Raw genomic sequence first — 26,193 nt, forward strand, 5'->3', positions numbered from 1 at the left:
AGAGATGTTAGTACGTTTAAGGTGAACTCCATTTTTTTTGTTGTGGCGGTTCACTGAACACAAAATGCCGATCCTTGGTTTGAACAAATAAAGCGCATAAAAATTCTCAAGAATTCAAGAAAAAGCTCTGTTACTTCCTCCAACTAAGTAAAGCTCATTTAGTGTGGTGAGGTCATGGCCGAGTATAGTTGTGCGAAAAAACAGAAAGCCATCTGGGTGCTTAGAAACAAGACAGTGTACGTTTTTCTTAGTCCAATGTTTTTTAGGAATGCCCTGAAAGCTAACGTTCCTTTTTTATTTTCTGAGCAATGAATAACAGCAGCCTTTGTTTTCTGGGCATTTCAAGGCCGATATGTATTTCTGCGGCCTACGCAAAAGGGCATTGTTGTTATCTTCAATTTATCTATAAACGTGGCCTGAAATACAAAAAAGAGTCATGCAGCCATCAACTGCACCTGCAAGCCATTGTTTTGTTTAAAATGTCCCCTTTGCATTAGACAACTGGAAAACTTTCGTACCCGACGCTTCAAACCTATACTGCTCTTCACGCCGAAACTTACTTTTGCACCAATGAAAGCTGCAAATATTTTGTTGTTTCTTGCCACGGCGGCCATCATTATGTGAGTACGTCTGTTCTTTGCTGAGATAACATTTGTGAACGTAGGTTCCTCCCCATATTTATGTAATAACTTTAGTAATAAAAGGGCAATAGATATATTGCAGTACCTTGAAATCGCGTTTACTCGAACTTCAATGGGTTGAATTTATATAAAAATTTAGACTGTACAATTTTGTACGGCGGCAGAGACTACATAGAATCATATGTATTGAAAAGCCTGTGAAATCGAACCCAAGCGCCGCGGGTATTTCCAACTTCGTGGCATGCCGCCGGCCAGTTGGGGCCAGGCGCGCGGCCCGATGGCGCCCTTACCTACACACGGCTGCAATGCCTCCGGAAAGGAGAGATAAACGGAGGGAGAAAGGTAAAATTGGGTAAAAGCAGCCTAAAACCCCTACATCGGATATTTTGGGGCCTACGTCGATGTGGAGACGAGTTCAGAGTGTGGGGAGCGTTGACAGGTGGCACCATTTGTGAATTGGAAAGCGTAAAAACAATCGCTTCCAGGGATTACGAAGAGGTTCCCGAAGAAGCACCAGTACGGCTTTCGCTCAGAACTAATGACCGAAATAAATGCCGCCCATCGCTTCCTGAATTTTCAGTGCTTGAAAGGGAGGCCTTCCGCTACATATACGCTGCATTCCGCTGCTCGTCAACGAAAAAAAGTCGTCAAGGATAAAAGTCAATTTTTAATTACGGTAATTTTCAAGCATTCAGTTGCTGACATGCTCGACTGCTCTAGAATCGCATGGTGCGTATTGTGCATTTTACCTCGTTAGTTTGACTATTCAATAATTCGGACTGAGGTGGCGTCACATTGGAGTCGAATTAACGAACTTTTCATGTACGTAATTCTCACGCAATAAAATTCTCTTGATTACAAAATTTGCGTTTTTCGACAGTATAAAAAAATGACGTCAGCCGGCGATCCTCGAGCTTTTATCATGCAATAATTTATAAAGTCCGCAATGGTCGGCAACTCGCTTACATATACCATGGTAATTTCGGTTATTCAAAGTTTTTATGGTCTGATTTCAAGACATCGAATAGCTTGACTTCTTAAGACATCAGATTATAATTTGTCACATCAATGCCACGAAGTTTCAAGATAAAATTTGCCACTATTTCTTTATATAGCTTTGCATTCGTAATTACATTTTGTAGCCATTGTTAAGATGTATTATGATTTATCGAGATCACTAAGCTGAGCCCTTCAAAAACCAAAGCTAAACAATGCTCAAACACGCATTTTATAGTTACCACGTGCAGGTATAACACAGGTTGCGTCTACCCCACCTAGATATATTGATGACCTTATCGGCGAAACAATTATGAAGCCTGCCATTTTTATTACGAATTTTAAACTGTGGAGCAAAAAAAATTGCTATTTAACAATATTTCTGTAAAATACCTGAAACACAACAAGAAGAAAACTTTTGTTCATGTCAAAAACGATACATGTAGGCGTATTCGCATAGTGCCAGTACGGCGTTGCTTTCTACTGGAGAGAAAAATTTTTTTTCGTTGCACTGGCGTTGATTTAGTTGGATGTCCTGCGTTGTAAATTATTAAAGCTAAAGTGCCTTTCACATTTATAAACAAGTATGTATATTTCGGCATTCTTACTTGTCTAATGATTTTATGGGCGTAGAAAGAGTTTCTGTTATTTTTCACACGAAAGTGTTTTATGCCCGGGTACACAAATGGCTCACCCGTGTAATATCCGTCACAAAAATGACGTTGCCAGAAAAACTTCAACACACCCGCCGCGGTGGCTCAGTGGCTAAGGCGTTGCGCTGCTGAGCACGAGGTCGCGGGTTCGATTCCCGACCGCGGCGGCTGCTTTTCTGATGGAGGCGAAAAGCGAAAACGCCCGTGTGTACGAGATTTCGGCGCACGTTAAAGATCCCCAGGTGGTCAAAATTAATCCGGAGCCCTCCACTACGGCGCGCCTCATCGCCTGCGTTGCGTCGGCGCGTTAAACCACACAATCAATCAGAAAAACTTCAATTGTCGTGGCGGCACCCTGATTCGAGTAAAGAACTCTCTCGCGCAACGGGAGGTACACAGGGATCTGCACACTTCGCTACGAATTCAAGCGCAAGTAGGTCTACGAACGCCCCTTACATCTTTCCCGCTACTTTCTTCATTCGGATGCCATCTAGGAGATGCTGCTGGCTAGGGGAAGTGAGTTGAAGTATTTCATCATGACACTAATCAGCGCCGACAGTTGGCGCCTCTACGCCAGCGTGTTCGTGTATGCGGGACGCAGGAGAATTGGGGCACCCTCCGCCAGCTACTGGTTTCGGTTTAGGTTTCGTTTCGTTCGCACGGTTTTCGAGGGCCGGTGGTTTCAGTCGGGTTAGCGCAGTGTTTTAGCGCATGCGATGCAGTTTCTAACGTTGATGCCGTTAACGGTGCCATACCAACGTAATTTAAATAGTTATGGGCAAGTTCATCAGTATGCACAAAAAATTCTCCTTCTTAGGTACATTTAACTTTCGTGTTTTACCGATTCCTATGAAAGAGGCATCAACCTCATTTTTTTTTAGTTTGAACTGTGCATATCAGATGTACTTTGAGAATAAAAACATGGGTAAATGACCGAAGAAATTCTATGGACCACGTAATGTCGCACTGCTGCTCAATTCCCATTGTTTGTACAAGAGCATTGAACGCCCCGGGTTTATTCGAGGTTATTTAAAATAGTTGAACTTTACGCTTGCGCGTTTGCTGACGCGATTTCTTTACGTTTCCACACATGAGTCATATACCAAGGGGAAATTCTAACTCATTCATTGACCTGCTAAAAACCTAATACATGCCGTATAAAAACTTTTTTCTAGGTATACTAAAAAATGCCAGAGGAATTCTCTTGAACATGTAGTTGTTTTCAGTTTTTATTTCTTCATCAGCCTTTTCTTGCCGTGTGCAGTTCCAGACGCTCTCGGCTTACTCGATATGTTGTTCTCAAATGTATCCCCAGCAGTCTACCACAACGAGATATTTTCTCACAATAACTCGTCACTCTACCTTATAAGGCTAGTCTCAGCAACCCCTTGTATTAACTGCCATATTTTGCAGCTCTTCCGTTTCGCTTCAAAAGGCTTTAACTAAAATATATATGCAGATCTGCATAGATAAAAACGAAAGACAACGCAGCTTGGACACAGACAAAAGTAGCACACGACACACCGGCGCTGAATGTGTTAGTCTTCTTTCGTCCTTGTGCTAGCTACACAGTCTCAAACGAACACTCCCAACTAGGCAATTATGCACTCGTCAAGGTTTGCTTTGCTGGTGGGCACACTGCTGCTCCCGTAGCATAGCAGAAGCCACAATATTCCTTGATGCTTTCAGTGTCACGAGGTTAATTCTGTTGTTATTTTATGTTGACGCTCTGAAATGGCGTGTATATAGGTGCTTTGAAACTTCACACATCTAGCATAATCTCAAACTGCATCTGAGCGTATTGTTACGCCCTATACAGGTAAGTTTCAGATTAGCTAAATAGAAACAAAAACGCTGTCGCGGGAAAGAAGAGATCGATGGTGATAAAGCCATTGCCGGAAAAGGCCTGGTTTTGTTACTGTAAATTGCGGCACTAGTTTCATCACGGCTTGTTTAGAAGATCGGTGTACTGGCTAGAGGAGCTTTTACGAATGATGTAAGATTATATGTGCTGATTTTTGGAACCCAAAGAGGGCTCATATTTCCGCTTGATAATAAAATAAATTTTTGGTCCCCAATAACGTCATTATTGATTAAGTGTGATGTGTAATTTCCCCAAGTTAGGAATACAAGTTTTAGTGTCTCTAATAGACATTGGTGTCCCGCAAAGTGGGAGTAAACATGTAGCCAATAGCCACAGTCAAGATAATACAGTGGTTTTTAATTTAGTCACCTTTTTTTAAGCCTTGGCACGCAAATCTTGACGAATATACCATTTCTGTAAACACTATTCAGCATTTCGTATCAAGCCGACATATCGACAACGAATTGTGAATCTCTGCAAACTATTTGGAAAAGACAGGGGGCACCATCAGCTCTGATGGTCTCTCAGGCGCTGGGCCCAGTTGCTATGCGCAATCCTCCCTTTTTTGTCAGAAAAAAACGCGCTTCTACTGTAGCCGTCTTCGTGAGTACATCGTACGTCGCAATTGGTGACAAAGTCACAGGAACCCCTTCGCAGCCGCTGCTTTGCACGTCTTTTTTCGGCTTGAGCAAGCATTACCGCGAACGCTTAAGGATCTCCAACTTTAGCTGTCGTGTGGTAGCAACAATAAACACCGCATACTCTCCTTTAAAGAAAGAAGACGAGGTGAAGAGTGGCGCACATCTATCCCAACGGGGACCATATACAACCGAACGAATTCGGAAGCGAAGCCGGCAAATGTCGTGTATTTTTAATGAAGCACGAGGTTTGTGGCTGGAAATCATGTGGAGCTGTTGACCACGTTGGTCGGACTCGCAGAGGCTATGAAGAGAAAGTGTGGCGATTCTTAAGAAAGCAAACAAACGCGCGGACCAGGCTTTCTTAGGCAAGCACAAATGCCATTGTACAACTTCACTACGTAGTTCAAGGAAATTGAGAAGCTATGTAAACACTTCAAAGCCCGAATGCACGAGGGCGACAAAGTGAATCATCTTCTGAACAAACCCTTTTTGCATTCCTGGTATTTCAGGGGCAAACCCACACAGTGTAGACGTGATTAGACATGCGGCTCGCCTGACTAACTTCCTTCTTGATAACGAGTGGTCTTTTGGTGTTTCCTCGAAGTAACCTTTTTTATGCGTTTACACCGAGTCTTATACATGGGATCAGGAATATCGTCTCCGGCGACAGAACAGCGTAGCCCAAATATTTTCAGCTCATAGTACGCATTCAAAAAACCTTTGGATCTCTTGAACAAAGTGAAGAGGATCTGGCGCTCTGGTGGAACTTTGTACGTTGTGGTTTAGCTGTATTGACAATTGGTTTTGCTGAAATATAAAAACAGTAGTGAGGTATCTGCTTCACAGAGTAACGAAAACCACGATTTGCGTGTTGGTAGGTAATGGAACTGGCGTTTTATTTTTGCGCGCCTACACCATTCACCGGGCAGGTCCAAATGCGCTCACAGGTGGACGGCTTAAATGATGCATCATCGCGGAATTTCAGGCGGAGAAAGACGCCACCCGTGCAAAGGTGCATGCATGGCTCGGGTAACTTGCGGCGGTGGTGGAGAGGAGTATGAAGTGGGGCTCCAACTATATTCTTTATATGCCCATGCTCTACTGCACAACACACAGTGTAAGAAAGCCAGCTTACAAATGCCAAGCTTGAATAAAAACAATATATTTTAGCTGATCTCCCTAAGCGCGGAGACAGTACCTCTTTGCAGTTCCAAAACCGCAAGGACATCGACGTGCAACACATTGCAACACAATACGAATTAATAACAACTAAATGCTTCAAAGAAACACAAACAGTTGCGAGAATTCAATTTTCTACTTAAACGACCTCATCATTGTGCTGCTATAAAAGAGCGAGGCGTTTTATCCCTGTGCTTCAAAATCAAGGCTTCAGTGTAAACAAGCACTGCGCTGACGACGTTTGTACAAAATAGACCACAAGGCTATGCATCATCCAATGCGCGAATCATCCAATGCGGGTCTCCAATGCGAATCATCCAATGCATCATCCAATGCGGGTCTTTGTCAGGCCATCCAATCTTTTCGCGCCGCACAAAGGCACGCACCCTATGGACGTGGGCTCGGTAAATGAGTACAGCACTGTTTGAAGTATATTGTGCTCTTTGTGAAAATATTTGCAAGGAGCCTAATACTAATAACGCATCAGTTGGCAACTTTACCATTTAGAGCGCTTTAGTTGGTCAGTATCTCACTGCCCGTAGATCGAACGTGTGCATTGTCGGGCATATCTTTGAAATGGTTAAGGATTTTCTTTTTGATTTTCCGTGTTCCTCAACCTTCCGCAACGCCCATTGTACCCAACTCTAAGCAGCTTTTCACTATGTTATCTTTTTGATTCCAAAACCAATTTGCAGCGACAGCAACTAACCCATTTGTCGACGGTCTGGCACACAAACCCGCCAGTATATGGACATTTATAAGTATATTTTCTTGCTATGCACGCAACAAAATTCTCGTAATTGAAATAGCGCAAATGAAGATGTGCAAATAGTTGGTCCAATGCTTGGAAATATACGTGGCGATTGAATGAAAGAACATGAAGCACCTATCTGTGCTCTGGTGTGTAGGTGCCATTCAGCTTCGGTTAGACAGTTTTTGGACGCACCACTCAGACGATGCTCCCAATTGCCAAGAGCATTTATATATGCTGCATATTTCTTTACAAAATCAGTGAGGTGCAGAAACGTTTCCCAAAAACAGTTACCTCGGGCATTGGTAAAAACGCACAAAATCTACGGCATCAAAAGTCAATGCTAAAAGTCTCTTCTTGCAGTTCATTTTACTCTCGAGGACGGCCGTTAGAAGTAAGCTGTGTGGTCATTGAGCACCTCGCCGACGCCGAGAACTGCGATGCATTATACGACGGAACTTCCTTCGCCGGACCGGCTATCCTCAAATGAACTGGAGAAAGATCTGCTTGAGTCGTGGCATTATCCGTGGACTTAACAAAACCTCAGTTTCTGGCTTTGAGCTCTCCTCTCCGTACACTCCTCTCCGTACACACCCACGAGCAGCGCTCCACGGCGACAAAATTTGTGATAGACCGACGCGTAAAAAGTACTGTAAGACACCACTGCAGCCTGGCCTCAGTCGCCCCTAAGTCGAATACATATTGTATTTTTTGCTTGAGTCCGTAATTATATCTCTTTCAGAAACTTGGGCGTCGGGGAGGGAATACTCAAGGTGTTTTTAGACCCTCCTACGTAGACCTGACGATCACATTATGCCAGATAAAAACCAGGCATCAAGGTTCAAGTTACCGTTACCCTTATGATAGCAGCCCCTCGCGATGGTATTATCTCAGCAACATTTTTTTTAATTCAGTCGGGGGTGCACGAGACTCCGCTGCTCCCGGAATTTTTTCCCGTGAGCGTTCCGATGTCCCCATTCTAATGAGTAATGGTATGAACACTTTGCTTGTTACCAGTGTTTCTCTGAGTGGGGTCACACAATTTTCAGCAAAATTGTCCCCTTTGCCCTGAGATTCGAATTGCTTGTGGCCGAAGACAGCATGACAAAATACAGGTACATGCTTTACAGGTGATTACAGATACATACACGTACAGGTAAAATACAGGTTCTTGTATATGCTTTTTATATGCGTTATAAGCGTCAACGTGTAGACGTTCTTTGTCACAATACATAATGTCAAATTTTCATTCGGTGTCTTCGTGTCCACGATTCAACTACCCACTTGATACAGAGCAGTTTCGGAACAATTGGAGAAATTGATAGGCCGTGCACCTGAATATTCCATTCTAAATGTAAAGTTTTCTCTAATATTGTTTACGATACTATCAACGTTAGCGTATCTTGAATTATTGTGATTCCAACTAAAAATACTCACTCCCTTTTATGTTTTCTGTCTGCGTAACGTACGCTCAACTTACAATTTTTAACACTGAAGTGTTTTATGCACGCGCATGCAATGATCTGACCGCAGTCATATTCCTCACGGAAAGGCATCGCCAGTACTCCTCCAATTGGCGCTGCGGCGCCCAGATTCCAACTACGAACTCTCTCGCCGCAACGGGAGGTACACAGCGCTCGGCCTACTGCGCTACGAATCCAAGCGCAAGTAGGTCTACCAACGCGCCTTACATCTTTCCCACTACTTTCTTCATTCAGATGCTGTCTAGAAGAGGTTGCAGTCTAGGAAAGTGAAGCGACGTATTTCACCATCACAATATTGAGCGCCGACAGTTGGCGCCTCGATGCCAGCGTCTTCGTGTACAGTCTAGCCCGCTTATAACGAATACAACGAGAAATCGACATCACTTCGTTATATCCGCTTTTCGCTTTATCTGGACAGAAAATCTATCTATGCCAATGGAAACGGGAAACGAAGATTTGTTCGTTATAGGCGCTATTTCGTTAAAACTGGGTTCGTTATAAGTGGGCTACACTGTACTCCGCCAACTACTGCTTTCTGTTTCGGATGCGTTTCGTTCGCATGGTTTTCAAGGGACTGTGGTTTCAGTCGGATTTACACAATATTCGGTAGTGTGCGGTCCAGTGTCTAACGTTGATGCGGTTAACGTTGCATACCGACGTAATATAAATAGCGATGTGTAAGTTCATATGCATGCACAATAAATGCTCCTGTGCAGGCACATTCCACTTAAGTGTTTTACCGATTGCTATGAAAGAGGCAACAACCACATTTATTCAGGAATCATATTTGGCTTGTGCCAATCCTTCCTGGTGTGATTAATTGTGGTGTTTAACGCGCCGAAGCTGCACAAGGGCTATCAGGCACGCAGTAGTGGAGTGCTGCGGAATAATTTTGACCACCTGGGGACCTCCCACTTGCGCATATATCTCTACACACACACACGTGTTCGCTTTTTGCCTCAACCCAGCTAATCGGCATCCGTAACTGGGATGGAACCCCCGTCTTCGCGTTCAGCAGCACGATACCCCGGCCACTGAGCCACTCCTTGCGGCCCTCTTTCGTGATGTGCAGTTGAAGTCCGAACACACCAGCTTTAGGTATAGAACCGACACATGAATCGCTATCGGTGTCTTTATCGGTGCTATTTTTTGCCAAAAACCTAAATTTGAGCACCCCCTTTATCGGCATCTGTCTTTTTTGTAACACAGGCACTTTTCTAAGAATAAATTCCGCCGTAATCTCTGCACCGAAATGGAAGGTATGGCGATTGAGTGCACACAAAATATCCTTCCGCATAAAGAACAGGCACGAGAAAGACTTATATGTGGCTAGAAGTGATTGTTTCTCTTAAGAAGAGAGATCAGAATACCGATTACTATTCCCGTTGATGAGACTGTGCCAATCGGAATGCAACATGTTCCTTATGTTCCTTCTGTTCTGTCGGTACAGCTAATACAATACCAATCATTGCTTTAACAATGAGTTATTTGTTGGCCATTGAAGATTTTCTCCACGTTAGTAATAATGTTAGTTTCAGGCGCACCACATTGGTGGCCTCTATTGTGTTTTGGAGGTGGCGTAGTAATTAAGCGAATGATTGGACTACCGAAGACCTAAAGAAAATGCGGGAGGAGAGAGCCGCGAAATTGTCCTTGGGTGGGCAGTTTGTCAAGGCGGCGCAAGATTCTCCTCCGAAACTTTGAGGGGGAGAGCAACCCCGCGTTACACTACACACGTGTGTGAAAACCGCCCTCGGCGTCTAGTGACGCCCGAGGAAGGACACGCGAATCCTGGCATCCATGAAACCAAGCGCCTTGTTCTTTCAAGATAAAAAAACTCCCACCTCCCCTCGTGGGAACCCCTGTGTAGATGCGACGCACAGGGGGTTCACGTTGCAGCGTTGGGCAGCGGAGGAACGGCGCTGGAACGATGGAGCGGAGCGGCGCAGGCACCGCGTTTTATATCGCGCATAACGGTGAGAGGACGCGCCGGCGCCAGTGCGTCTGCCGTGGCTATGACGCAACACAATCCAACACAATCCACTTTAATCCAAATCCAATCCAAGCCAAGCCAAGCCAAGCCCAAGCCAAGCCAAGTCAATCCAATCCAATCCAATCCAAGCCAAGTCAAGCCAAGAGAATCCAATCGAATCCAATAAAATGCCCCTCGCGAGAGAGTGTTCGCTATCGGAGAGGAGAGGGGGTGAGCGGCGGAGAGCGCAGCTGGCGCGGCGAGGAGAATGGGGGAGTGGTGGATGCCGACAACGCCGGATGGATGCAGGGACAAGGCGAGTGAATGAGATGCATTCGCATTTAAAAAATGCTCGAAGCCCAGCACGTCCTGTGTGCTGCCCGTTCGAAGGTCCTTCGGGTCCTTCGTCGTCGTCGTCCTCGTTGCGTGGCTAATGCGAACCACGTGACATTTGCCCGGAGGTTCGAAGACAATTTATAACAACATTGCGCGACAACGGCATAGTAACCCGCGCCACCGTGCGTTCGCTAATCACGCCATCTCTTGCTGAGGCACAGGAGCTATACGCGTTAACCAAAAATACTGCAGCACGCTCTTTGCCCAAATTTTACAATAGGGAGTTACCCATAAATCAGCCATATTTGTGCTGATTTTATTATATATAATATAAATGCTTCAAAGAAACATCTACCTGCAGCTGCCTTCGAGTACTGCACAGATCTCCACAATTCAATGGCGTTAAAATAACTTCCCTGCACAGATGAGTAATGTTCTACATCAGGTTGTTTCGATTTTACCTTCTTCGCCGCAGCTGTCCCCACGGATAATTTCCGAGCTATGGTATCTATGCAAGAACTGGTGCCCGTGATAGCCGCCATTATTATTAATTTTCTTTTTTGTTTTATTTGGTCCTCAAGTATCAATTGGATTCTTATAGACATTTGTCACTAAACCAGTTTCGCACAGGGAAATCAGGGACAGACTGTGCGATTCTGCCTGGTACATTGGGTTCGTAGCTTGTTATACTGATTAAAAAACTTTTCACATACAATCGAATGTATGCTCTAGATAGCTTCGCTGTTCTCATTCAGCAAACATAAAAATTAAGTTTGCAATTGTTTTTTTTGTGTGCAGAGCAACAAGAGGTCCTACGGCGAGTCAAGAGGTGCAACTTTGGTGTGGAAGTCTTGTGAGTTAAATATTACGTACTGCTGTGAACCTGTAAACACCTATTACTTCACTTCTTCCGACATTGCCCATCTCATAGGAAACTGTTATAATTTTGTTTTTATAAGTGTGGAGGTCACAGTGAAGGAGTTGGACTTACATGAATCTTTGAGTTAATGCAGAGTAGAAGCTCTGGATGTCGGCTGCTCAAAGAGGCGAGAAAACAGACCCTGTGCTGGTTCCCAGTTTGAAGGCACGACTGTTTATTTGCAACCGAGGAGTACGTTGAGCGGATCCCCTGGCAAAAGAAAGGAAGGAACTCCCGCCAGGAGTTAGCCTAGCAACAAGCTAAAAGGCCTCCTCCGCTGACCAGGGGGCGCTGCGCAAGCGGCTTCCGGGAAGTACTTCCGGGTAGTACAAAGCTGCGCGGGTCCCATAGGATCTTGTGTTGACAGAAGGAAAATGAGCTCTATGCTCCCGATTGTTTTGCGGCATGGTCACCAGCCCATTCCCGACGAGTCCGATCTCTTCTGGCGATCAACTTGGCATTAGGGGAAAAAGCTGTGCAGCGCTAAATACGTTTACAGCGCCGACGAAAGTGCCGGGACAGTGACGGCGCTCTGCCACTCGCACGTTCCCCGATCGATGGTCGCATAAAGTGAAATTTGAAGTGAAATTTCTAGTTTAAACTAATACTCTCAGTGGCAAAAACGTTTCAACAACAGCTGATCAAAAAAGAAGAGTGACGCAATCGGCGTTAAAAAGCAAGCGAGTCCAGCGGACCACGCACTCGCCTTCTGCGGTGCGCTGCTCTTTTGCCTACCTGCGCACTATGCGTGCACTTTCATTAAATAGTGCTGGTTTGCGTCGCCGTTACGATTACATGGTGCAGCGTTAGCTTGCCATTTTGTTGCGTTCTCAGTGACAAAATTCAGCGAGCGTCAGAAGCGGGAAATCTCTTTTGTGCTTCTGAAATTAGTGGCTGTAAAACAATGTGGTCGGGCGAACTTAGATGCCGCTAGCTTTCCATGCTTGCTCCTTCGTTACTTAATTACGCTGTTGCACCATATATTCCCAGTTCGCACGTAATAGGCTAGAATGAGGGTCAGCAACGTTTTGATATGTAAGGCCGAGTTGCATGCAGCCGACATGGCGGAGGGCTGGACGAAAAATCGGGTTGGTGGGGCGGGGGTCTTTGAATGCAAAGCGAAAAAATTCGGAGAATCGCCAATATATTGGACAATAATCTGGCGAAGTGGGAATATGGTAGACAATTGAACTGGAAGCGACCAATTCTCTGTACTTGTCTCGCTGTTTAACTCCGATTGAGGAGAAGCTGGCATGTCGGCGTTCAGATTGTTTGCGACGAAAGCAACCAACAGAGTCAGTGATGATCGTATGTAAATATTCGGGGCCGCGCGCCGTGTATGCGGCCGTGTTATGTTATGCAAATAAAGAAGTACACATTTCTGGAGGCACCGGGCGTGCGATTTGGTGCTTATTTTACGTCCTTTATAGGCGCTTAATTTGTTTATTTGACGCAATGGCTCACGTTCTCGCTAGTATACATGTAACCTGCCGTTCGTAAACCATGCGGCGTAAAGCGCTATGCAAGGATCATTCACTTTGGTAAAATACAAAACAAAATTTCCACTCGTTTTCAAGGCGGTGCCAGACCAGCAGTGTCAGCTGAGTCGGCTGCGCAGTTCTTGGGTTCGCTTGCATGCTCCCGCTGAAGCAACCTTTTGCAGTTACCTCAGGATGCAGTTACCTTCCGGATGAGCAGCGTTTCGCGTTTATCCTACTTGTGAACTTTCCTTGGTCGGCCGCACGCAAGAAGAAAGAACGGTAATCATCGTCAGGAAGTTAGATCACACTAACTGGGGATACTGTCCCACGCCGCGACGACCATGACAGCTTGCTGAAAAGAAAGCCGATAAATCGGCATGATTGAGTTGATATTATTTTTTGTAGCCTCTACAACTACTTTAACGGCTATTTCATACAGTATGTAGTCATTCAAACGCGCCACAAACCGATTAAACGAAGTACAACCAAGTTTCGCTCTGCCTTGTAATTGAAAACACATGGAGGGCGGCGAGGGTCGTCTCCTTTTGTACTACCCAGACATGTCGGACATGAGGGGGCGCTGCATGCCACCAAACTCCAGAGCAGGAGCTTTGTAGGCGTACTCCCGAAAGGCGAACGTTTATGAGGAAAACAGAATCACTCGCCTTGAGCGATGGCGGCGTCGCTAAGAAGCGTCCGCTACGAAAGGAGCAGTATAGCGGAAGAACGGGTTTCGGCACCAAAATGTTAACAGAAGAACGACCGAAGCGACACCGGGGCCATAGCTGCCCTTAGCGAGGACGATACCTTTACTGACAGGGGTCTAAACGATGATGATCATGGTTACTAATGACGCATACCCAGCGGGAGATTTAACATCCTCCCGCGCGCACAACGTTCGTGTCCGACACTGTACAAACGCTGCACCGAACATGGAACTTGCAGGCTAGTCGCTGGTTCCTCCAGGTGGCACCATTACTGAGTCTCAACCAAATTCTGTCGAACGATGCGTGACTGAGTTCCGCCGTCCCTCTAAAAGCTTGAGTGAATCCTCGGGCCCCTTGCAGAGACATGCTTCTCCACTTCTGACAAGTTTTCGACTTCTCCCACGCTAAGTCACCTATCTAGACTTGCCAGTGTTCGTTGAGTGTACTTCATATTTCTCTTTTCGCTTCTCGGCTTCCAACATACTCCATAAAAAGTCGCGATGGTCGGAGTACGACGAAAGGAGAACTGCACCATTTCCGGTGTCTCGAACCTGCAGGGAACGCATGCGTGCTTTGGGTGCGGAGGCTGATACAATCATGACGATGCCCAAAGGTCAACGAATTCTTCGTCGGCTCGAAACGGATGATCATACCTCCTTCCGCACGGGAGAAAATTGCTGCGAGGATGAACAAGAATTCCACAATCCTAATGTTTGGGTTTCGTTTCGCAGATTGAATCCTAGTAAAGCTGTCATGAAGTTCTCTTCCCTCTTGCGTTTTCAACGGTGCATCTGTCGTCGTACGACTTTCAGCAGAGCATGGCGTCGCCAAGGCGAAACAGACGGCGCCAAAACTAGGCGTCCAGCGCGCTGAAACATTTCAAATCCAGCAGGTCGTCTGTAGAAAGTGTAGTGGGAGCGGTGTCGGGAAATTATCCATATTTCGGTGTTGCGGTCACCCCTGATGAGCGAGTCTAGCGGTGTTACCAAATGGCTCTTGTGCCTGGCTTGGATTCGCTTTTCGATAGTTTGCGATTCCGCCGTACTTATTTTCGTGCTTGGGTTCCGGTAACAATACGGCTTTACGGTTTTTTCATACGCAGCCGAAGCGATCAGCCAGCGTGCTTCAGCTTCTAGGCCTTCAGGTGGATGGAACAGCTCAGACTCCTGGATGGGTGTGACCTCGCACGCTGCTGCAACGTTTGGTGCTAGCCGGCCTTCGCAAATGTCTTGTAACGCTTCACCTTCATAAAGTTCGAAAAAAGATGTACTCGAACTCACGCTCACACTATAGTTGCTCTATCCTTTCGTTCACACCGTTTACTTCACGCGTTCTTTAATGTACTTGGACGGGAGCAGCGGAGTTTCCCTGTATGCGGGTGGCGTGGCCTCGCGTTCTTCACAGTTCTTCTTCGCTTGAACGTTCGACGCTACCTCGTTGCTGGCTCTCACGTTGTCAATATGTGGAACGTGGCTGTGGGCCGTCGTCTCGACACGGCACCGATACCCCTTGAACCTACGTGCCTCACCGGTGAAATTTGAAACCTGCAGCATCGGCAGAACAACTGGTGAAGTCGACGTGAGCAAGCCGACGTGGGAGGGGTCGTGTGGACGTTGTGAAGTTCCCTTTCCGGTAAACGTAATGCCGGCTGCCCGCAGATCGGTCAAAGTCGATCGCAGCCGACTGAGGGCCCCGCATATCCTGTCCTGGTAGTGCAAAATCTCGTAGCAATCGTGTTCCAACTCGTCTTCTTCCAGCAGCTCACCTACCCTATCGTGCAGCTTGTTGAGTTCAGCGTCCTTCTGTTCGAGCTCGTTGATAGCCAACTCCAACTCCAACGCAGATGGTCAGGGAGCTTGCCGGAGTGCGCTCGCTGCCTTAAGCAGCCTCGTAACTGCAGCGCGAAGAACATTTCTCAACGAACGCAGGGCGTCCAGGTCCTCACCAGCTTGGTACTCGGCCCACGTACACTTGCTCCCAAGCATGGTATCCTGGACTTGACGGGGCGTATCTGAGTCGCGTTGAAGGTTCCAGTCAGTCCTAGGTGGGGGGTGAGGGCCAGCCATGCCAACCTCCGGCTGAGGGCGGGGCTTATCAGCGGAACAACAGTTGAAATGGCGGGGTTTCAGGAACCCCAAGCCGGAGGGGACGTAGGTGGTCTGCTTCGTCGTTGCGTGCAGTCATCCTACCGGGTTTAACGGCACCAGAAAATAATGCGGAAGAACGACACAATCGAGACCGGGGCCATGGCTGCCCTTAGCATGGACGATAACTTTACTGACAGGTGTCTAAACGATGATGATCATGGTCACTAATGACGCATACCCAGCGGAGATTTAAGAAGCATTCTTCTATGCAGGAAGGCGGTAGACAGTGGAGAAGAAAAAGGCACCATCAGCGGGAGCCGCCTGCACAGCAGTGCAGTGAAGCTTCCGCTACGAAAGCTCTCCACCTAGAAGGTCATGCTTTAAAAGAGGCAGAAGCTACGGGCAGAATGGAATCGGGTAAAAATCGAAAAAAGTAACTAATTATCACTGAAAATCATTGTCAGAGAAAGAACGAACAGAATCCCTTATATGAGAAGGCTTGCCTCGGTTAACGGCGACGGCTGCACGCCGATAGTGATGGTCTTGTTATTCCGCTCCATATCTATGAACGCGCCTTCGTACGGCGGAGTGAGGGGCGGCTTCGTTGGTTCGTGTTCCGAAAACACATGTGTATCTGAGTCCGTGTAGTGAAAGGTGAAAGCCTTCTGGTGGTGGGCGATGCGAGTGCTGTTGGCTTAAGTTGTTCCAGCCGTGCGCGCAGCTTCTCGATGTGGTCGGAGGGGGCTGTGACGGAAAGCGTCTGCTCGGGGATTTCCCCAGGAAGGCGCACTGTTCAGCCGTACACCGTTTCCGCTGTGCTGAAGCCGGCGTCTCCCTTCACCGTTGACCATATGCCATGAAGAACGAGTGGGACCTTTCCCCTCCCCCCTCTCCCCCCCCCCCCTCCTTCTGGTGGTCGAGTTTTGCTGTGAGTGCAGTTTTACTTGCTGGTGCAAACACTTAACAATTCTGTTGCTCGCAGTGTGGTAGGCGGTGGAGGATCAAAAGCGCGGAAAAGAAGTTGCTCTGTTATGGCCATCCGCGATCGGTTGTTATGCGGGCAGGGCAGCGGAAGCCTGAGATCCATTTCTGAATAGATGCCTGCACGACGGTCTCATCTGTTCCGGAATTGGTATAGCCTAGGGCCGTAGGCTGTATTCGGTGATGCTTGTGAGCAGGTATCTGAAATCGTGGATGAGCGGTACCAGTCCAACAAGATCGAGGAAAGTGTGGCCAAAGCGAAACTAGGCTGTCCGAAATTCTTGTAGTGGAGCCCAACTGTGGCGAGTCAACTTCACGTGATGGCTTGTCTCACATGTCCGAATGCAGTCACACGCCCGCGTTTATGCCGGGCCAAAAGAAGCATTCTGTTATCAGCCGTTGTGCGGTGTGGACACCTGCGTGGCTGATGGAATGGAAAATGTTAGATACTACTGGGCGACTGGGCGAACATTCAGTCGAGCGAGAGGTCGTGGGGTTGCCTGGAAGTTATCGCAGGTTATCGTGCCTTGGGCGTAGGGAAGTGTAACTTCCGAAAAATTTACAGCCTTTCAATGTTGTTAACGCAGTTTTGTCCCTCTGAACCCAGGCCAGCACTTCGCAGTTGAGGACTTTTGGTACAGAAGCGTGGATGTGAGCCAAGGCGTCGGCTGCTTCGTTTTTGACACGGGTACGTGGGCGATGTCTATAAAACTCAGATGTTTGCCGTTCTGAGTAGGGTGAACTGTTGTTGTTGAATATGTAAATAAGAGGCTTGTGGCCTGTCAACAAGTAAAACGCACGGCCTTCCAGGAAGTAGCGGAAATGCAAAATGGAGGAACAGATTGCGAGCATGTCCCTTCCGAAACGGCTGTACCGTACTTCTGCAGGCTTGAGGCGTTTGGGAAAGGAGGTGAGGGGCTTCGACTCTGCGGCCTCCTGTGCCTTCAGCACCGCTCCGATCGACGTGGAGGAGGCGTCCATCATGAATTGCGTAGGGGCATCAGGCACTGGATGAATGAGTAGGGTAGCCGTGGCTGGCTCGTCCTTCGCTTTCTCTAAAGCGTTCTCGTGTTCGCCAAACCAACAAAATTCTGCAGAGTTTTAAGAGTCTCGGCTCAGCAGGCCCGTCAGTTGCTGCAGTACTCGAGCGCAAGACGGAATGAACCACCGGTGCAAGCTCACAAGCCCAACGACCTCTCGCAACCTACGGAACTACGCTTGAGCAGGAAATTTATGGATGAATTCTACCTTAGATTCCAATGGCGTAGTGCCTTCAGCAGTCATGTGGTGGCGGAGTACGTTGAGAGCGACGACGCCAAATATGCACTTCTGATCTTTTTCAGTACAACACCGTGCTCGCCCAGACGCTGAAAGAGCTGGTGGAGGTACTGTTCGTGCTTGGTGAGAGTTCTTCTGGCCACCAAAATGTCATCCAGGTGGACAAAGACGAAAAGAATACTACGGGTGACCAAATCCAGGAACCCGTCGAAATGTCTGTCCCGCGTTTTTCAGTCCGTACGCGATACGGAGAAACTCAAACAGTGCGAGTGGAGGCTTGTCGTTTTTTGGTAGGTCTTCGGCTTTGGCGGGGACTCGGTGATATGCAACGAAAGGTTCAATCTTGCTGTATATCTTCGCCTCTGCCAGCCGCAAGCTGAAGTGATAAAACATGGCAGGGGATCCTGGTGCGGCGTTGTCGAGCCGTTCAATGCTCTGTAATCACGGCATGGGCGCCAGTCGTCTCCGTCGTATTTAAGCACCATGTGCAGCGGAGATGACTGCTTGCTAGATAAAGGGCGAATGATTCCCATCTGCAGCATATGCTCAAATGCAGCGCGTGCAGTTTGAAGCCTCCTGGTTGACGGCCTTCGTGGTCGGGCGGTGACTGGCGGTCCGGTGGTGACGATATGGTACTCATGTTATGTTTCACAGGCTGGTCCGTGTTGCGGGGCGAAGTAAGAGAAGGACATTCAGCTAGCGCATGGTCGTAGGCAGATACTTGCTGGAAGGCGCAGATGCCAGGTGGGAAAATATTTGACTCCAAACCAAGCACCGTGAGGGATGAGTTGTTATCGTTTAGAAAACGCTCGCGTACATTCTCATACATGATGAAGTGGCTCCAGAAATCAGCTCTCATTAGGCCGAAATTAACGTCCGCCACCACGAAGACCCAGCGAAAGAGGTGCCCGAGTCCGGCATTTATTGTCAGTGAGCGAAAGATGTACCTAGATAAGGCAGTGTTGTTCACACGCTGCGGCGTCGATATGTTCTCGCTACGTCAGCGATTCTCGGGGGTTGCCGCGAAAATAGAGATTTCGGCTCCCGTGTCGACTATAAGGTGCGTGTTTTTTTACGCGGTCGACTGCGCAGAACAAGCGGCTGTGGGGAGGGACAAATGCGAAAACCAGCGTGAACGCCTGGCTGGAGCATTTCCCGGAAATGAGCAAGGTTGAGTGCAACAGCAAGCACCCGGGCCGATACGGCGGTGGTATCAGACAACTCCATACTGTTTATATTGTTCCTGCTTTTCTGAGAAGATCTTGGCTGTATTGAGGGAGATCAGTTGCGTCGTTGCTCGCTCTGTTGGGGAGTGACAGACAGCCAAACTTGCTGCGTTGTCGCGGAAACTTGTTGCAGGTTCTACTCAAGACGTATCCTTGCAGCAGGACTGGAGGGGAAGTTTATAATAGATAATAGCGTGATGCCATCAGCAAGTTGCGCCTGTCTATCAAGGTTCGTCTCATCTAAACCCGGAAGAACCGCGCGCACCGATGGGGGCAGCAGTTCCAGAAAAAGTCAACGAAGGACTGGGAGCTGGCCGCCCTGATGTGCGTGCACATCAAGAAGTTGCTGCATCCGGTGCATTAGTTGGGATGGTCGTTGGTCACCCAGCTCTTTTCTGGATACGACCTGCTGGAGTAGGCTTTCCTCAGGCGCCTCCAGACAATCTAGCACCGTCTTTTTGAGGGTGTCATTTTCTTGTTGCGGTAAGGATGATAACAAGATGTCGTCGTTGTTATGTGGGCGTGTGTGTGTGTGCGTGCGTGTGCGTGTGTGCATGTGCATGTGTCTGTGTGTGTGCATGCGTGTGTCTGTGTGTGTGCGTCCGTGCGCGGGCCTGTGTGCGTGTGTGCGTGCGTGTGCGTATGTGCGCGTGTGTGAGTGTGCGTGCATGCGTGCATGCGTGTGTGTGCGCGCGTCTGTGTATGTCGGTGTGTGTGAGCGTGTGAGTGTGTGCATTTTCTGTGGTTTGCCTGTGTTTCCACGCATTGTTTTTATCTTGAGTTTATGACTGGCTGACAGGCTGTCCTCCAGAAAAAATTAAAGAGGCTCGCACGAACGCGGATTACTCAAACGTAGCGAAGCTGTACGCAACCTTCACTACGATCACGAAGGTTGTTTAAATACGCGATTGCGGCCGATGTCCTTCATCTTCCCAGCACAACGACCTATATTTCATTACAGTTGCGATAGGTGGGAGCTTCCTTAATTTTTTGGATGTGGCAACCAGTGAACAGTAGCTTGGACGGGCGTAAGCTATGACGTGTCTTTCTCGTTCCGACACAAGTGTTGCCACGATTACGGCGAACGCTGGAGATTTTTTGGACCAATCTCCCTAAGTGGGTATGCTTGGCTGGACATGCACGTTACAGGCACCCTAGGCGGTCTCCACGAGGCACGCGCACACGAGCGCTCGGTATTTTCTTGTTTTTTTCTGCCCGGCGGTCGCCGCAATCTTAGCGAATATCTCTGTGTGGTTATGCTTGGCTTGACAAATGTGCACAGGGGACACTGGGAGGTAGTCGCCACACACGCACACACGAGCGCCCAGCATTTTTTTGCTTTTGCTAACTGCCGGGCGGTCACCATGAGGCCCACGTAACATGCGTGCGTTCGGGAATTTCTTCGTATTTTTAACAGCGGAAGTAAGGTTACACAACACTTCAATGACTACAGAAACCCACTATCAGAGTCCTTCAATGCCTTTCTGGTCATGAAACTTCGCCATCACGCTATGGGAAAGCTTCGTTCGCTGCAACGCCGCGGCGCTGGTGTTGATCGAAGGGTAGCCGGCGACGTGGTCAGAGCGCGTTTGGAGGGGAACGGACCACGGAGTAAGATAAAACCGCCGCTCGCCGTCTTATCAGCAGTGGGCATTCGCTTTACGTGTCGTGGGCCGCTCAAATGGACTTATCATTTCATGAGTGGCGAAAAACATTTGCTGCGAACGGGCATGCTACTACTGCGTTTCTGCCTGCTGGTCTGGCTACAGAGGAGCGGCGGCCACCCGATGCCCTCCTATCTGCGGTAGCGCCACTCGCGGTACCCTTTGTTCCCGTACGAAACTTGGCCGGCAGTTTCATGGCCAGAGAGCTTTGAAGGACTCTGCCGCTGCTTATCAGGGTACTTCCATCAACCAAATTTGTGTAAGTCCCCTTCAGGACAAAAGCGCCCAGGCGCATTGCCATTTATGTTACACAGTTAGTTTTTGGAGCCATGAATATCAACCTCAGTTTACTAACCAAGAAAAGTATCCACTTCACGGCGGGAAGGACCGAAGAAAATCACTCACTAATATCTCCCCACAATACTGTAAACGCCCACTCTCCCCACAAAACCGGGAAGATCTGCGTGGTCCGATAGCCGCGGGTTCCCGAGTTTTTTTTTCACTGGCTAACACGCATCTCTCAAGCCCAAACTCTTGCTCCAGAGACGAAAGCTGGCCTACCTCAAAATCATCACCTCCCACTTCAGAATGTTTTGCGTGGGTGATGTATGTTTTTCTAGAAAAGAATTTACCAAGAAGCTCTGTAATCCGTGGAGACTGAGCGACACACCAGGAAAAGCGATGATCAAGCCACCTATGGAGAACACAACACTCATAAATAAAAGTACCTAACGCCTCTGCCGCTCACACAGTAAAGCGAAAAATCTTTATAAAACCTACCTGCTGCTTTCTGGGCCTACAGTACACTAAACCTGGCAGTAATTTGCACTTTTAGGATACTTTAATTTCCAATGCAATATCCACATTGTCAATTATTGTCTCTTGTTATAAAAAGTTTCATTTTTAAATGGGGTGGTGCAAAAACAACACATAAAGTTTCATCTTACCCTTGCATATTTTTTGCAGCCCACATGCCAAAATATTGCCGCATGAAACGCATGCGGGCGTTCCTGAGCTAGGTCGCCTGACCAAAGCCATGCGAATGAGATACAAGAAATAGCATCGTCACAGAGCTCACACCATTCAGTCAGCCAAACGTAATTTTTCAACCTGTACGGCACACCATTTCACTACTTGGAGCTATACGTACACAAACAAAGACATGATAGTCAGTCAGCCAACCGTAATTTTTCAACCTGTACGGCACACCATTTCACTACTTGGAGCTATACGTACACCAACAAAGGCATGATAGCAATGCGTGCAATAATTACAGCAGTGAGCCACCAAATATTGCAAATAGTATAAATAGCTGTATATTTATTCCGCTTCACGCTACGACGACACCGCAACTTGTTCACGACGTTTAGCCCACCCCTTTTCATTAACGTAATAAATGGGTCGCTTTGTAACAAAAATCTGCGCAGCAACTCCTGTAAATTGTTATTGCGAAAGCACGAGTTTAATAATTCATTGTGAAGAAGTACAAGTAGAATAATATAACTACCTTGTGAAGGTTGCCACTGTTGATTTAAACCACGAGAAAGAAATCCGGCGCAGAACAGCATTGGGCAGGGGCACCCTCGGCAAGCACTCACAAAAATATAACCCAATCAATCTCTGTTCATGAAAAAATATTTAACCGATACGTTCTACCGCTCATGACATATGGAGCAGAAACTTGGCGCCTTACTAAACAACTCGAAAGCAAACCTAGGTGGGCACAATGAGCTATCTATGGAGTGAATAATAATAGGAGGAACACTCGGAGACACAGAACGAGCATCCTGTATGAGGGAGAAAACTAGAGTAGAAGATATGATAGTTCAAATAGAAAGAAAAGTGTTCTTAGGATGGCCGTGTAATGAGGCGAACTGACAATACGTGGACCACGAGGATAACAGAATGGATACTGAGAAACGGCACTAGAAGGAGGGTAAGGGTCTTAATTCGATGGAACGACGAAATAAGAAAATTCGGATGCCAGGAATGAACACTGGGAGCGCGTGAGAGGAGCGGATTGAGGTGAATGGCAGAGGCCTTCATCCTGCATGGGACCTAAATAAGATATTGATAGTAATATTGAGGATGACGATGATTAATTGCGTCAAAAAACCAGTGTCGTGACGAAGAGATTGCAGGAAAAGTGGTATACTTACGGAATACCAATTTACGGATGATTAAAAAAAGATACCAGAAAAAAAACCTCGTATTGTAGCCGAATTGTTTGTGGAACCTCGTCCAAGCAAATTACGGTGATAGATCGTGAAGCCAAGTTAAATTTCACTTGAATGCAATTGTAGGGACTCAGGATTGTACATGACCACAGCTCGATTACTCAGCCATCATCAATGCATGTTCCTAGGCCATCATGAATAACTTCATCGTGTTAATTACAAAAGTGGCTTACATATAGATGTCCTGCGGCGTTGCCGACATTAAACAGCGTTTACGTAGAAAAGGCACAAAAATAGGATGACAGTAATATTTAGAGCACAGGTTCAGAAATTCCACGAGAGCGGTTTTGCTATCACTGCACTATGAATCGCGCATTCGAATCATCTTAATTTTTATTTTATGGTAAACTTGGCGCGTTCAACAAAACATGCGGTTGTTGTACTGTTTATTACAAATATTAAATACACACAAAATACAGCGGTTGATGTGGTACCCACAGGATAGCCAAATATTGCAGGCGTAACAAGCAAACAAACAAATCGCGGTGGGGGTCTACACACACAAGCAGCTACTAAAATTCCTAAGATTTTCCATAGAAGCAGCCACGGGGTCAGTACCTTTATTATAGAGAAGCATATAAAAATAGTCCGGAGTTCACCTCAAACTACGAACCAGGCATGAGTGATGGTGCGTATAAACCGTAAAAAATCCTTGGGGTAACTTAATTGTCGAAATTACAACAGGCACACTTTGTCACAAAGGGTAACAAAATAGTCACACGACACAGAAGATTAGAAGTCGCGACGAAGTGGCCAGCCTACCTAATGGTGCCGAGAAATCTATCGGATTTGCAAATGCATTGGAAACAAAGCAAGGGAAAATTCAAATGGTGGATAAAGTCATGTTGGTTTACGGTACTAAAACGGTTTTTTTCTGCTCACTATGAAACGTGAGTAAAATTCAAACACAATGAGATTTGCTATACCAAATAACGTCTCATTACAGCACCCCTTAGCAGTAATTCCTGTATGTACGGGACCAACGTGATGACATCTTATGTTATATTGAACAGTGTAACTACTTTCTGGAGTGGCTAGAGAACCTAGGCCAAAATATTTATTTCACTAGTGACATTGAAGATTTCATATACGACAAATTGAGGCAACCATCTCAGTGGCGGTTGTTTGTATTTTCCGTGTGGCCTAGCTGCAATTGTTTTCGGACTCGGTTTATTGAGACGCTAGATCTGTCCTGAAGGCAGCAACTTTTTCCTGGGCATGCTTTTAATATCATTCAGCCGCAATGGGTTTCACAATAGTCATGCCCTTAAAATTGTGGAGTATGTTATTTTTTTTAAGTTCGGCTACTTTATTTTACCGTATTAAGAATGAGGAAAGTGCCCAACTCCGCTGCTCCCAATTACGCAATTCAGAAACTGCCGATTTTGTGCTGTACATCATGTTTGTATAGCCACAATGAGGTCCGTTTACTACAATTTATTTTTTCGTACACTAGTGTTTTTTGGCGGGAAGCTAGATTTATTCCACTTGCAATAAAAAGTATGCAGTGGAGGAAATAAACTTCGGGATTAGAGATGTCCGCATTTGGAGTATTGAGCTCGTCGGCAAGAAGTAAACTCAAAATATTTTAGACAACGCTGTGACACGATTATTTACGAGTGCTGTTTACTCCAATTCATTCCTTGCAGTGTGAAACTGACTGGCCAGTTGACGCCTGCCCCCGTGGGTGCCCCTGCCGTTCTTTTGGGAATGAGCGCTGCATGGGAAGGTGCACTCCCTGGTACTATCCCCGCCCGCTAGGACCGAGGGAGCCTTGTTGCTGGAGCTACAATAACTTCGGGGCAGGATTTCCTAACGTCGGGGGAGGATATACTAACAGCTACGGAGGTGGATCTCCTACCAACGACTTCGGGGTAGGATCTAATAACAGCTATGGAGGTGGATCTCCTACCAACAACTTCGGTGAAGGGTCTACTAACAGCTACGGGGGTGTATCTCCTACCAACTCCAACTACTTCGGGGGAAGACCTGCTAGCAGCTATGGGATGGGATCTCCTACCAACCACTTTGGGGGAGGATCTACAAACGGCTACGGGGGTGGATACCCTACCAACAACTTTGCTGGAGGACATACTAACAGCTACGGGGGTGGATCTCCTACCAACAACTTCGGGGGAGGACCTACTAACAGCTACGGGGGTGGATTTCCCACCAACCGCTACGGGGGTGGATCTACCAACAGCTACTGGGGTCGATTTATTCGAAACAACGCCGCGGGAGGATTGCCTAGGAGGACCTAATGGTGCGAAGAAAATTGCATATTGATATAGTCTAACGACCACTGATAAGGTATTTTGTTCAGTGATTATCCATGAACCTCAATATTTCCCATGGACCTCAAAAACATCATGTAACGAACCCCAGCAATTTACCATCTACAAGTTGAAGCATCAGTTGGCTTCAATATTGTCACGTGTTCTTTAACACCGGCGCCAAGAGACAACTGTTAGGACGAAGTGGTTGAGTGCGCGTGCTCTCTCACCATCGCCATTCAGATTCAGATCTCTGGCACTCGCGCTCGGAACCCTGTGCTCGAGCTATCTCAAATAGGATCCGGCTGCTTGTACTGACCTGGTCGCCACCTTGAAGGACCCCGGTTCAGCAACTGCGTGTTTATAGCACAGGTCACTGGGACTACCGCATGCAAAGGACCCCTTCCGCCATCTCCGAATGGTCTCGCCCTGTCCACACACCTGCCCATCGGTCGAGTCGTCGCCAACGCGGGCTGTCTCCAGAATGCGGTTACCTTAATTTCACCGTACCCAGAAGTAAAGCCCCGGAACCCGAAGTAATGGCGCAAGCCCTTACTGCCCAGGTAACTCTCCAACAGCCACGTACTCCAGCCATGTTTCACGATGAGATGCTTGAGTGCGTCGTAGACTGGCTAGAGCGTTTTGAGCGGGTCGCATCGTTCAAGCAGTGAGACGCTTGTCAAAAGCTGCGTCAGGTCTATTACTCATTCGAACATGGTGCAAAGACGTTGTTCGAGAACCCGCGAGGCGAGGTTGTCTACGTGGTACGAATTTCGACAAGAGCTTCTGGAAAATTTTGCCACCACAGACCACCGGGACCATG

The 26,193-nt window shown here is 47.2% G+C and overlaps 1 long non-coding RNA gene across 1 annotated transcript; it reads left to right on the top strand.

The window, feature by feature from the left end:
* Positions 1 to 511: 511 nt before the first annotated feature.
* LOC144165093 (uncharacterized) lies at positions 512 to 25,098 on the top strand. The gene is made up of 3 exons (XR_013321356.1): positions 512 to 620; positions 11,316 to 11,370; positions 24,747 to 25,098. It is a non-coding gene; the product is annotated as an uncharacterized LOC144165093 (long non-coding RNA).
* Positions 25,099 to 26,193: the final 1,095 nt, after the last annotated feature.

Source organism: Haemaphysalis longicornis, unplaced genomic scaffold, assembly GCF_048455015.1.
Source record: "Haemaphysalis longicornis isolate Haplotype H1 unplaced genomic scaffold, Haemaphysalis longicornis Haplotype H1 scaffold_14, whole genome shotgun sequence".
Lineage (NCBI taxonomy): Eukaryota > Metazoa > Arthropoda > Arachnida > Ixodida > Ixodidae > Haemaphysalis > Haemaphysalis longicornis.